This window comes from Arachis ipaensis, chromosome B3 (genome assembly GCF_059453495.1).
Source record: "Arachis ipaensis isolate K30076 ecotype BB chromosome B3, ASM5945349v1, whole genome shotgun sequence".
In the NCBI taxonomy this organism is placed as follows: domain Eukaryota; kingdom Viridiplantae; phylum Streptophyta; class Magnoliopsida; order Fabales; family Fabaceae; genus Arachis; species Arachis ipaensis.
Window position 1 is genome coordinate 85,035,177 of NC_142438.1, and position 14,709 is coordinate 85,049,885.

At 40.6% G+C, this 14,709-nt stretch overlaps 2 non-coding genes across 2 annotated transcripts; both read right to left on the reverse strand.

The window, feature by feature from the left end:
- Positions 1–734: 734 nt before the first annotated feature.
- Positions 735–842, reverse strand: LOC148571409 (small nucleolar RNA R71). The gene has a single exon (XR_015880457.1). It is a non-coding gene; the product is annotated as a small nucleolar RNA R71 (small nucleolar RNA).
- Positions 843–10,959: 10,117 nt separating this feature from the next.
- Positions 10,960–11,067, reverse strand: LOC148571410 (small nucleolar RNA R71). The gene has a single exon (XR_015908412.1). It is a non-coding gene; the product is annotated as a small nucleolar RNA R71 (small nucleolar RNA).
- Between the last annotated feature and the right edge of the window lie 3,642 nt (positions 11,068–14,709).

Here is a 14,709-nt window from a genome sequence, read left to right on the forward strand (position 1 = left end):
TTGAAGAAATTCTGTTTCGATCTCAACCTTGGATCTCACTGCTTTATTTACTGCTTGATTGAATTTCAATTTCTGTTAATTGCTCTTCATCCACTTTCTTTGAATTTCAATTACAATTTCTTGTTGGATCTAGGAAGGCATTGAGATCTAGACTTGGTTTTCTAGTCTCTGGGTCCTGAGATCTAATTTCCCAGTTTTACATTCTCTGTTACTGTTTTCCATGTTCATTTACTTTTCTGCTCTAAGATCCAATTTGATCCCACTCCTCTTCTACTTCTCTGCTTGATGCAATTTACTTTTCCTTGTTTAAATTCTGCAAATCCAATCCCCAATTCCCTTTACAATTCCAACCGTTTACATTTCTTGCACTTTAAGATTCCGCAATTTACATTTCTTGCATTCTAAGTTTCTGCTATTTAATTTCTTGTTCTTTAAGATTCAGCACTTTAATTCCCTGTTCTCTTTACTTCCATGCAATTTAATTTTTGCAAATCACAAAACACTCAACCAAATCTTGATTCGCTTGACTAAATTAACCACTAAGCTAAAATTGCTCAATCCTTCAATCCCTGTGGGATCGACCTCACTCCCGTGAGTTTTTATTACTTGATACGACCCAGTACACTTGCCGGTTAGATTTGTGTATTTTGGGAGAAATTTATTTTCCTACCAAAATACTCATCAAGTTGGTCACGGCTTTCTTAGCCAAGTTCTTTCTTCCTCAAAAGCTGAGTAAGCTTAGAGTGGATGTTCAAACCTTCAGACAGAAGGAAGGTGAATCCCTCTATGAAGCTTGGGAGAGATACAAGGAACTGACCAAAAAGTGTCCTTCTGAAATGCTTTCAGAATGGACCATCCTGGATATATTCTATGATGGTTTGTCTGAATTAGCTAAGATGTCATTGGATACTTCTGCAGGTGGATCCATTCACCTAAAGAAAACGCCTGCAGAAGCTCAAGAACTCATTGACATGGTTGCTAATAACCAGTTCATGTACACTTCTGAGAGGAATCCTATGAGTAATGGGACGCCTCAGAAGAAGGGAGTTCTTGAAATTGATACTCTGAATGCCATATTGGCTCAGAATAAAATATTGACTCAGCAAGTCAATATGATTTCTCAGAGTCTGAATGGAATGCAAGTGGTGCGCAGAAATTGTGACTGCACTTTGATTATGTCAAATTCATCGCTCTTTCTTTCCCTGGTAATGGCGCCAAAAACATGATGCCAATACCATGGTTCACAACTTCGCACAACTAACCAGCAAGTGCACTGGGTCGTCCAAGTAATACCTTACGTGAGTAAAGGTCGAATCCCACGGAGATTGTTGGTATGAAGCAAGCTATGGTCACCTTGTAAATCTCAGTCAGGCGGATATAAAATAGTAATGGGGTTTTCGAAAATAATTAATAAAATGGTGATAGAAATACTTATGTAAATCATTGGTGAGAATTTCAGATAAGCGAATAGAGATGCTTTCGTTCCTCTGAACCTCTGCTTTGCTGCTATCTTCATCCAATCAGTCTTACTCCTTTCTATGGCTGGCTTTATGTAATGCATCACCATTGTCAATGGCTACTTTCGGTCTTCTCTCGGGAAAATGATCCAAATACCCTGTCACGGCATGGCTAATCGTCTGGAGGCATCACCCTTGTCAATGGTTACATCCTATCCTCTCAGTGAACATGGTCAACGCACCCTGTCACAGCACGGCTATTCATCTGTCGGTTCTCGATCATACTGGAATAGGATTTACTATCCTTTTGCGTCTGTCACTACGCCCAGCAATCGCGAGTTTGAAGCTCGTCACAGTCATTCAATCATTGAATCCTACTCGGAATACCACAGACAAGGTTTAGACTTTCCGGATTCTCTTGAATGCCGCCATCAATCTAGCTTATACCACGAAGATTCTGGTTAAGAGATCTAAGAGACACTCATTCAATCAAAAGTAGAACGGAAGTGGTTGTCAGGCACGCGTTCATGGGGAATGATGATGATTGTCACGTTCATCACATTCAGGTTGAAGTGCGAATGAATATCTTAGAAGCAAAATAAGATGAATTGAATAGAAAACAGTAGTACTTTGCATTAATCTTTGAGGAACAGCAGAGCTCCACACCTTAATCTATGGAGTGTAGAAACTCTACCATTAAAAATACATAAGTGAAAGGTCCAGGCATGGCCGAATGGCCAGCCCCTCTGATCTAAGAACCAGGCGTCCAAAGATGTCTAATACAATAGTAAAAGGTCCTATTTATAATAAACTAGTCACTAGGGTTTACATAAGTAAGTAATTGATGCATAAATCCACTTCCGGGGCCCACTTGGTGTGTGCTTGGGCTGAGCCTTAACTTTCCACGTGCAGAGGCCATTTGTGGAGTTGAACGCCAGGTTTTGATCCATTTCTGGCGTTCAACTCTAGGTTTTTATCCCTTTCTGGCGCTGAACTCCAGAATTAGGCAGAGAGCTGGCGTTAAACGCCAGTTTGCGTCATCTAAACTTGGGCAAGGTATGAACTATTATATATTTCTGGAAAGCCCTGGATGTCTACTTTTCAACGCAATTGGAAGCGCGCCATTTTGAGTTCTGTAGCTCCAGAAAATCCACTTTGAGTGCAAGAAGGTCAGAATCCAACAGCATCAGCAGTCCTTCTTCAACCTCTGAATCTGATTTTTGCTCAAGTCCCTCAATTTCAGCCAGAAAATACTTGAAATCACAGAAAAACACACAAACTCATAGTAAAGTCCAGAAATGTAAATTTAACATAAAAACTAATGAAAACATCCCTAAAAGTAACTAGATTCTACTAAAAACAATGTCAAAAAGCGTATAAATTATCCGCTCATCAGCAAGCTGCATCCAACAGTACTCAAGAGGCATCTTCTGAAGAAGAAGCTTATGATCCTGAGAACCCTGCAATAGCAGAGGTAAATTACATGGGTGAACCATATGGAAACACTTATAACCCCTCATGGAGAAATCACCCAAATCTCTTATGGAAGCATCAACAAAAGCCTCAACAAGGCTTTAATAATGGTGGAAGAAATAGGTTTAACAATAGTAAACCTTTTCCATCATCCACTCAGCAACAGACAGAGAACTCTGAACAAAATACCTCTAATTTAGCAAACTTAGTCTCTGATCTATCTAAGGCCACTGTAAGTTTCATGAATGAAACAAGGTTCTCCATTAGAAATTTGGAGGCACAAGTGGGCCAGCTGAGTAAGAAGATCACTGAAACCCCTCCTAGTGCTCTCCCAAGCAATACAGAAGAAAATCCAAAAGGAGAGTGCAAGGCCATTGATATAACCATCATGGCCGAATCCAAGGAGGAAGGGGAGGACGTGAATCCCAAGGAGGAAGACCTCCTGGGATGTCCAGTGATCAATAAGGAGTTTCCCTCTAAGGAACCAAGGGAATCTGAGACTCATCTAGAGACCATAGAGATTCCATTAAACCTCCTTACGCCCTTCATGAGCTCTGATGAGTATTCTTCTTCTGAAGAGAATGAGGATGTTACTGAAGAGAAAGTTGCCAAGTTCCTTGGTGCAATCATGAAGCTGAATGCCAATTTATTTGGTAATGAGACTTGGGGAGATGAACCTCCCCTGTTCACCAATGAACTGAATGCATTGGATTAACTGAGATTGCCTCAGAAGAAACAGGATCCTGGAAAGTTCCTGATACCTTGTACCATAGGCACCATGACCTTTGAGAAGGCTCTATGTGACCTGGGGTCAGGAATAAACCTCATGCTACTCTCTGTAAAGGAGAAACTGGGAATCTTTGAGGTACAAGCTGCTAAAATCTCATTAGAGATGGCAGACAATTCCAGAAAACAGGCTTATGGACAAGTAGAGGACATATTAGTAAAGGTTGAAGGCCTTTACATCCTTGCTGATTTCATAATCCTAGATACTGGGAAGGATGAGGATGAATCCATCATCCTTGGAAGACCCTTCCTAGCCACAGCAAGAGCTGTGATTGATGTTAACAGAGGTGAACTAGTCCTTCAATTGAATGAGGACTCCCTTGAGTTTAAAACTCAAGGACATCCTTCTGTAAACATGGAAAAGAGGCACAGTAAGCTTCTTTCAAAACAGAGTCAACTAGAGCCCCCACAGTCAAACTCTAAGTTTGGTGTTGGGAGGCCACAACCAAACTCTAAGTTTGTTGTTGGGGAGTCTCAACAATGCTCTGAACATCTGTGAGGCTCCATGAGAGCCCATTGTCAAGCTATTAACATTAAAGAAGCGCTTGTTGGGAGGCAAACCAATTTTTATTTAATTATATTTTTTATTAGTTATATGTCTTCATAGGTTCATGATCATGTGGAGTCACAAAAACAACTGAAAAGATTGAAGAAAAATCAAAAACAGCAGAAGAAAAATCACACCCTGGAGGAAGGACTTACTGGCGTTTAAACGCCAGTAAGGAGCATCTGGCTGGCGTTCAACGCCAGAACAGAGCATGGATCTGGCATTGAACGCCAGAAACAAGCAGCATCCTGGTGTTCAGACGCCAGAAATGCACACTGAGGAAGAACTGGCGCTGAATGCCAGAAACAAGCATCTGGCTGGCGTTCAACACCGGAAATATGCTGCATCTGGGTGCTGAACGCCCAGAACAAGCATCAATTCGGCGTTTAAACACCAGAATTGCATGCAAAGGCATTTTACATGCCTAATTGGTGCAGGGATGCAAATCCTTGATACCTCAGGATCTGTGGACCCTATAGGATCAACTCAGCATCTGTGGACCCCACAGGGTCCCCACCTACCACCACTCACTCTCTTCCCTCTTCTCAATGTTCATCCTCTCTTCCCAATAAACACTCTTCCCCAAAACTCTTCACCAATCACCTCAATCTGTCTTCCCTATCACCACTTCACCACTCAAATCCATCCACTCTTCCCCATAAACCTACCTCATAAACTCCACCTACCTTCAAAATTCAAAATCAATTTCCCACCCAAACCCACCCTATATGGCCGAAATTAACCCCCCTCCCTTCCCTATATAAAGCCCTCCATTCTTCTTCATTTTCACACAACACAACCCTCTCTTCCCCTTCTTGGCCGAATACACCTCTCCCTCCTCTCCTCCATATTTTCTTCTTCTTCATCATCTATTCTTTCTTCTCTTGCTCGAGGGCGAGCAATATTCTAAGTTTGGTGTGGTAAAAGCATAAGCTTTTTGTTTTTCCATTACCATTGATGGCACCTAAGACCGGAGAATCCTCTAGAAAAGAGAAAGGAAAGACAAAAGCTTCCACCTTCGAGTCATGGAAGATGGAAAGATTCATCTCCAAAGCTCATCAAGACCACTTCTATGATGTTTTGGCCAAGAAGAAGGTGATCCCCAAGGTCCCTTTCAAACTCAAGAGAAATGAGTATCTGGAGATCCCACATGAGATCCATAGAAGAGGTTGGGAAGTTCTAACAAACCCCATCCAACAAGTCAGAATTCTAATGGTTCAAGAGTTCTATGCTAATGCATGGATCACAAGGAACCATGATCAAAGTAAGAACCCGAACCCAAAGAATTATCTCACTATGGTTCGGGGGAATTACTTAGATTTTAGTCCGGAAAATGTAACGTTGGCGTTCAACTTGCCAATGATGGAAGAGAACGCACGCCCTTACACAAGGAGAGTCAACTTTGATCAAAGGTTGAACCAAGTCCTCATGGACATATGTGTGGAAGGAGCTCAATGGAAGATTGACTCAAAAGGCAAACTGGTTCAACTTAGAAGACTGGACCTTAAGCCTGTGGCTAGAGGATGGTTGGAGTTCATCCAACGCTCCATCATCCCCACTAGCAACCGATCTGAAGTTACTGTGGATCGGGCCATCATGATTCATAGCATCATGACTGGTAAGGTAGTAGAAGTTTATGAAGTCATCTCCCTTGAACTCTACAAAATAGCCGAAAAGTCCTCCCCCTTGGCAAGGCTAGCTTTCCCTCATCTTATTTTCCATCTATGTTACTCAGCTGAAGCTTTCATAGAAGGAGACATTCCCATTGAGGAAGAGAAGCCCATCACTAAGAAAAGGATGGAGCAAACAAGAGAGTGATGAGCGGATAATTTATACGCTTTTTGACATTGTTTTTAGTATGTTTTTAGTAGGATCTAGTTACTTTTAGGGATGTTTTCATTAGTTTTTATGTTAAATTCACATTTCTAGACTTTACTATGAGTTTGTGTGTTTTTCTGTGATTTCAGGTATTTTCTGGCTGAAATTGAGGGACTTGAGCAGAAATCAGATTCAGAGGTTGAAGAAGGACTGCTGATGCTGTTGGATTCTGACCTCCCTGCACTCAAAGTGGATTTTCTGGAGCTACAAAACTCGAAATGGCGCGATTCCAATTGCGTTGGAAAGTAGACATCCAGGGCTTTCCAGCAATATATAATAGTCCATATTTTGACCAAGAATAGACGACGTAAACTGGCGTTCAATGCCAGCTTTCTGCCCAAATCCGGCGTCCAGAGCCAGAAAAGGAGCCAAAACCAGAGTTGAACGCCCAAACTGGCGTTCAACTCCAAGAAGGACCTCTACACGTGCAACACTCAAGCTCAGCCCAAGCACACACCAAGTGGGCCCCGGAAATGGATTTATGCATCAATTACTTACTTCTATAAACCCTAGTAGCTAGTTTATTATAAATAGGACCTTTTACTATTGTATTAGGTGTCTTTTTAACCATCCTGGATTGTATTTTGAACCTGTGATCACGTTTTGGGGGCTGGCCATCTCGGCCATGCTTGGACCTTTCACTTATGTATTTTTAACGGTAGAGTTTCTACACTCCATAGATTAAGGTGTGGAGCTCTGCTGCTCCTCAAAGATTAATGTAAAGTACTACTGTTTTCTATTCAATTCATCTTATTTCGCTTCTAAGATATTCATTCGCACTTCAACCTGAATGTGATGAACGTGACAATCATCATCATTCCCTATGAACGCGTGCCTGACAACCACTTCCGTTTTACCTTCGACTGAATGAGTATCTCTTAGATCTCTTAATCAGAATCTTCGTGGCGTAAGCTAGAATGATGGCGGCATTCAAGAGAATCTGGAAAGTCTAAACCTTGTCTGTGGTATTCCGAGTAGGATTCAATGAATGAATGACTGTGACGAGCTCCAAACTCGCGATTGCAGGGCATTAGTGACAGACGCAAAAGGATAGTAAATCCTATTCCAGCATGATCGAGAACCGACAGATGAATAGCCGTGCCGTGACAGGGTGCGTTGACCATTTTCACTGAGAGGATAAGATGAAGCCATTGACAAGGGTGATGCCTCCAAACGATTAGCCATGCCGTGACAGGGCATTGGATCATTTTCCCGAGAGATGACCGAAAGTAGCCATTGGCAGTGGTGATGTATCACATAAAGCTAGCCATGGAAAGGAGTAAGACTGATTGGATGAAGATAGCAGGAAAGCAGAGGTTCAGAGGAATGAAAGCATCTCCATTCGCTTATCTGAAATTCCTACCAATGAATTACATAAGTATTTCTATCCCTATTTTATTCGAAAACACCATTATCAATTTATATCTGCCTAACTGAGATTTGCAAGGTGACCATAGCTTGCTTCATACCAACAATCTCCGTGGGATTCGACCCTTACTCACGTAAGGTATTACTTGGACGACCCAGTGCACTTGCTGGTCAGTTACACGGATTTGTGAACCGTGGTTTTGGCATCATGTTTTTGGCGCCATTTCCAGGGAAAGAAAGAGCAATGAACTTTACATAATTAAAGTGTAATCACGATTCCGCGTACCAGAGAGCCCACTCATGGAGCTCAAGAAACGCATGAGGAAGCTCACCATCAAGAAATCCCTGAGATACCTCAAGGGATGCACCTTCCTCCACAGAATTTTTGGGAGCAAATCAACACCTCCCTAGGAGAATTAGGTTCCAACATGGGACAATTAAGGGTGGAACATCAAGAGCACTCCATCATCCTTCATGAAATTAGAGAAGATCAAAAAGCAATGAGGGAGGAGCAACAAAGACAAGGAAGAGACATAGAAGAGCTCAAGGACATCATTGGTTCCTCAAGAAGAAAATGCCACCATCAATAAGGTGGACTCATTCCTTGTTCTTACATTCTCTGTTTTTTGTTTTCTTTATGTTAAGTGCTTATCCATGTTTGTGTCTTATTACATGATCATTAGTATTTAGTAACTTTGTCTTAAAGTTATGAATGTCCTATGAATCCATCACATCTCTTAAATGAAAACTGTTTTAAATCAAAAGAACAAGAAGTACATGAGTTTCGAATTTATCCTTGAACTTAGTTTAATTATATTGATGTGGTGACAATCTTCTTGTTTTTTGAATGAATGCCTAAACAGTGCATATGTCTTTTGAAGTTGTTGTTCATGAATGTTAAATATGTTGGCTCTTGAAAGAATGATGACAAGGAGACATGTTATTTGATAATCTGAAAAATCATAAAAATGATTCTTGAAGCAAGAAAAAGCAGCGAATACAAAGCTTGTAGAAAAAAAAATGGCAAAAAAAAAATAAAAAAAATAGAAAAAGAAAAAGCAAGCAGATAAAGCCAAAAGCTCTTAAAACCAAAAGGCAAGAGCAAAAAGCCAATAGCCCTTAAAACCAAAAGGCAAGGGTAATAAATAGGATCCCAAGGCTTTGAGCATCAGTGGATAGGAGGGCCTAAAGGAATAAAATCCTGGCTTAAGCGGCTAAACCAAGTTGTCCCTAACCATGTGCTTATGGCGTGAAGGTGTCAAGTGAAAACTTGAGACTGAGCGATTAAAGTCAAGGTCCAAAGCAAAAGAAGAGTGTGCTTAAGAACCCTGGACACCTCTAATTGGGGACTTTAGCAAAGCTGAGTCACAATCTGAAAAGGTTCACCCAGTTATGTGTCTGTGGCATTTATGTATCCGGTGGTAATACTGGAAAACAAAGTGCTTAGGGCCACGGCCAAGACTCATAAAGTAGCTATGTTCAAGAATCAACATACTGAACTAGGAGAATCAATAACACTATCTGAACTCTGAGTTCCTATAGATGCCAATCATTCTGAACCTCAATGGATAAAGTGAGATGCCAAAACTATTCAAGAGGCAAAAAGCTACAAGTCCCGCTCATCTGATTGGAGCTATGTTTCATTGATAGTTTGAAATTTATAGTATATTCTCTTCTTTTTATCCTATTTGATTTTCAGTTGCTTGGTGACAAGCAACAATTTAAGTTTGGTGTTGTGATGAGCGGATAATTTATACGCTTTTTGGCATTGTTTTTAGTATGTTTTTAGTAGGATCTAGTTACTTTTAGGGATGTTTTTATTAGATTTTATGTCAAATTCACATTTCTGGACTTTACTATGAGTTTGTGTATTTTTCTGTGATTTCAGGTATTTTCTGGCTGAAATTGAGGGACTTGAGCAAAAATCAGATTCAGAGGTTGAAGAAGGACTGCTGATGCTGTTGGATTTTGACCTCCCTGCACTCAAAGTGTATTTTCTGGAGCTACAGAACTCCAAATGGCGCACTTTTAATTGCGTTGGGATGTAAACATCCAGGGCTTTCCAGCAATATATAATAGTCCATACTTTGGCCGAGTTTAGATGATGCAAAAGGGTGTTGAACGCCGGTTCTACGCTGCAGTCTGGAGTTAAACGCCAGAAACACGTCACAAACCAGAGTTGAACGCCAGAAACACGTTACAAACTGGCGTTCAACTCCAAGAATGACCTCTCCACGTGTAAACTTCAAGCTCAGCCCAAGCACACACCAAGTGGGCCCCGGAAGTGGATTTATGGATCAATTACTTACTTCTGTAAACCCTAGTAACTAGTTTAGTATAAATAGGACTTTTTAGTATTGTATTAAGGATCTTTGGAAGATCCTGGATTGTATTTTTGATCCTGTGATCACGTTTTGGGGGTTGGCCATTCGACCATGCCTGGACCTTCATCACTTATGTATTTTCAACGGTAGAGTTTCTGCACTCCATAGATTAAGGTGTGGAGCTCTGCTCTTCCTCAAAGATTAATGCAAAGTACTACTGTTTTTCTATTCAATTCAACTTATTACGCTTCTAAGATATCCATTCGCACCCAAGAACATGATGAATGTGATGATTATGTGACGCTTATCATCATTTTCACTTAAGAACGCGTGCCTGACAAACACTTCCGTTCTACATGCAACCAAGCTAGAATGAGTATCTCTTAGATATCTAATACAGGGGACCGAGTCCGAGTTATTAGTATCTTCGTGGTATAAGTTAGAACCCATGGATGGCCATTCCTGAGATCCGAAAAGTCTAAACCTTGTCTGTGGTATTCCGAGTAGGATCTGGGATGGGATGGCTGTGACGAACTTCAAACTCGCGAGTGCTGGGCGTAGTGACAGACGCAAAAGGATAGTAAATCCTATTCCAGTATGATCGAGAACCTCCAGATGATTAGCCATGCCATGACAGAGCATTTGGACAATTTTCACAGAGAGGATGGGATGTAGCCATTGACAACGGTGATGCCCTTACAGAAAGCTTGCCATGGAAAGGAGTAGGACTGATTGGATGAAGACAGCAGGAAAGCAGAAGTTCAGAAGAACGAAGGCATCTCTATACGCTTATCTGAAATTCTCACCAATGAATTACATAAGTATTTCTATCTTTATTTTCTATTTATTTATTATAATTCGAAAACTCCATAACCATTTGATATCCGCCTGACTGAGATTTACAAGGTGACCATAGCTTGCTTCATACCAACAATCTCCGTGGGATCGACCCTTACTCACAAAAGGTTTTATTACTTGGACGACCCAGTGCACTTGCTGGTTAGTTGTGCGAAGTTGTAAAGTTATGTTTGGACCATGGTGTTGTGCACCAGTTATTAGCGCCATTGCCAGGGAGAGAACGAACAACAAATTTTACAACCTCAGAGTAACAATTTCGCATACCAGTAAGCTTAGAGTGGAAGACCAAACCTTCAGACAGAAGGATGGTGAATCCCTCTATGAAGCTTGGGAAAGATACAAGCAATTAATCAGAAGGTGCCCTTTTGACATGCTTTCAGAATGGAGCATCATAGGTATCTTCTATGATGGTCTGTCTGAATTGTCTAAGATGTCATTGGACAGCTCTGCTGGAGGATCTCTCTTCATCTGAAGAAGACGCCTGCAGAAGCTCAGGAACTCATTGAGATGGTTGCAAATAACCAATTCATGTACACTTCTGAAAGGAACCCTGTGAATAATGGGACAAATCAGAAGAAATGAGTTCTTGAGATTGATACTCTGAATGCCATACTGGCTCAGAATAAAATATTGACTCAGCAAGTCAATATGATTTCTCAAAGTCTGTCTGGAATACAAGCAGCAACAGGCAGTACCAAAGAAGCTTCATCTGAAGAAGAAGCTTATGATCTTGAGAACCTAGCAATGGAAGAGGTGAATTACATGGGAGAACCCTATGGAAACACCTATAATCCTTCATGGAGAAATCATCCAAATCTCTCATGGAAGGACCAACAGAGGCCTCAACAAGGATTCAATAACAATAATGGTGGAAGAAACAGGTTTAGCAATAGTAAACCTTTTCCATCATATTCTCAGCAACAGATAGAGAATTCTAAGTAGAGCCACTCTGAATTAGCAACTGTAGTCTCTGATCTAATTAAAACCACTCAAAGTTTCATGACTGAAACAAGGTCCTCCATTAGAAATTTGGAGGCACAAGTGGGTCAGCTGAGTAAGAAAGTTACTGAACTCCCTCCTAGTACTCTTCCAAGCAATACAGAAGAGAATCCAAAAGGATAGTGCAAGGCCATCACCATAACCCACACGGCCGAACCTGGAGAGGAGGAAGAGGCAGTGATCTCCACTGCGGAAGACCTCAATGGACGTCCACTGGCCTCCAAGGAGTTCCCTCATGAGGAACCATGGGAATCTGAGGCTCACACTGAGACCATAGAGATTCCATTGAATTTACTTCTGCCATTCATGAGCTCTGATGAGTATTCTTCCTCTGAAGAGGATGAAGATGTTACTGAAGAGCAAGTTGCTAAGTACCTTGGAGCAATCATGAAACTAAATGCCAAGTTATTTGGTAATGAGACTTGGGAGGATGAACCCCCCTTGCTCACCAAAGAACTGGGTGACTTGACTAGGCAGAGATTACCCCAAAAGAGACAAGATCCTGGAAAGTTCTCAATACCTTGCACCATAGGCACCATGACCTTTGAAAAGGCTCTGTGTGACATAGAGTCAAGCATAAACCTCATGCCTCTCTCTATAATGGAGAAACTAGGAATTTTTGACGTGTAAGCTGCAAGAATCTCATTAGAGATGGTAGACAATTCAAGGAAACAAGCTTATAGACTTGTAGAGGATTTCTTGGTAAAGGTTGAAGACCATTACATCCCTGCTGATTTCATAATCTTAGAGACTGGGAAGTGTATGGATGAATCCATCATCCTTGGCAGACCCTTCCTAGCCACAGCAAAAGTTGTGATTGATGTTGACAGAGGAGAATTATTCCTTCAAGTGAATGAAGACTCCCTTGTAAGGTTGGCATTCAACTTGCCCATGATGCAAGGAGATGCACACCCCTACACTAGAAGGGTCAACTTTGATCAAAGGTTGGACCAAATCCTCATAGACATTTGTGAAGAGGGCGCTCAATGGAAGAGAGATTCAAGAGGGAAGCCGGTTCAACTAAGAAGGCATGACCTCAAGCCCGTGGCTAGAGGATAGTTGGAGTTCATCCAACGCTCAATCATTCCCACTAGCAACCGGTCTGAACTTACTATAGACCGGGCGATAATGATCCATAGCATCATGATTAGAGAGGAAGTAGAAGTTCATGAGGTTATATCCCAAGAACTCTACAAGGTGGCGGACAAGTCCTCTACTTTGGCAAGATTAGCCTTCCCTCATCTCATTTGTCATCTCTGCAATTCAGCTGGAATTGACATAGAGGAAGACATCCTCATTAATGGGGACAAGCCCATCACTAAGAAAAGGATGGAGCAAACAAGAGATCCCACTCATGGACAACTAAGGGTGGAGCACCAAGAGCATTCTATCCTCCTCCATGAAATTAGAGAAGACCAAAGAGTTATGAGAGAAGAGCAACAAAGGCAAGTAAGAGACATTGAGGAGCTCAAGCACTCCATAAGATCTTCAAGAGGAAGAACAAGCCGCCATCACTAAGGTGGACCCGTTCTTTAATTTCCTTGTTCTTTATTTTCTATTTTTTTTTTCGAAAATTATGCCTTATGTCTATTTATGTTTGTGTCTTTATTACATGATCACTAGTGTCTAAGTGTCTATGCCTTAAAGCTATGAAAATGAATCCATCACCTTTCTTAAATAAAAAGTGTTTTAATTGAAAAGGAAAAGAAGTGCATGAATTTCAAATTTTAAAACAGTTTAATTATTCTGATGTGGTGGCAATACTTTTGTCTTTCTGAATGAATGCTTGAACAGTGCATATTTTTGATATTGTTGATTCATGAATGTTAAAATTGTTGGCTCTTGAAAGAATGATGGAAAAGTAAAAATGTTATTTGATAATCTGAAAAATCATAAAAATGATTCTTGAAGCAAGAAAAAGCAGTGAATAAAAAAGCTTGCAGAAAAAATATATGCAAAAAAAATGCGAAAAAAAAAGAGAAAAAAAAAGAAAAGAAAAGAGAAAGAAAAAGCAAGCAGAAAAGCCAATAGCCCTTTAAACCAAAAGGCAAGGGTAAAATAAAAAGGATCCAAGGCTTTGAGCATCAGTCGATAGGAGGGCCCACAAGAATAAAATCCTGGCCTAAGCGGCTAAACCAAGTTGTCCCTAACCATGTGCTTGTAGCGTGAAGGTGTCAAGTGAAAACTTGAGACTGAGCGGTTAAAGTCGTGGTCCAAAAGCAAAAAGAGTGTGCTTAAGAGCTCTGGACACCTCTAATTGGGGACTCTAGCAAAGCTGAATCACAATCTGAAAAGGTTCACCCAGTTATGTGTCTGTGGCATTTATGTATCCGGTGGTAATACTGGAAAACAAAATGCTTTGGGTCACGGCCAAGACTCATAAAGTAGCTGTGTTCAAGAATCAACATACTTAACTAGGAGAATCAATAAGACTATCTGAATTCTGAGTTCCTATAGATGCCAATCATTATAAACTTCAAGGGATAAAGTGAGATGCCAATTAAAACTGTTCAGAAGCAAAAAGCTAAAAGCCCCGCTCATCTAATTAATACTGATCTTCATAGATGTTTTTGGAATTCATTGTACATTCTATTATTTTTATCCTATTTGATTTTTAGTTGCTTGGGGACAAGCAACAATTTAAGTTTGGTTTTGTGATGAGCGGATAATTTATACGCTTTTTGGCATTGTTTTTAGTATGTTTTTAGTATATTTTAGTTAGTTTTTATTATATTTTTATTAGTTTTTAAATAAAAATCACTTTTCTAGACTTTACTATAAGTTTGTGTGTTTTTCTGTGATTTTAGGTATTTTCTGGCTGAAATTGAGAGACCTGAGCAAAAATCTGATTCAGAGGCTGAAAAAGGACTACAGATGCTGTTGGATTCTGACCTCCCTACACTCGAAGTGGATTTGCTAGAGCTACAGAGACCAAATTGGGGCGCTCTCAATTCCGTTGGAAAGTAGACATCCTGGGCTTTCCAGCAATATTTAATAGTCTATACTTTGCCCGAGATTG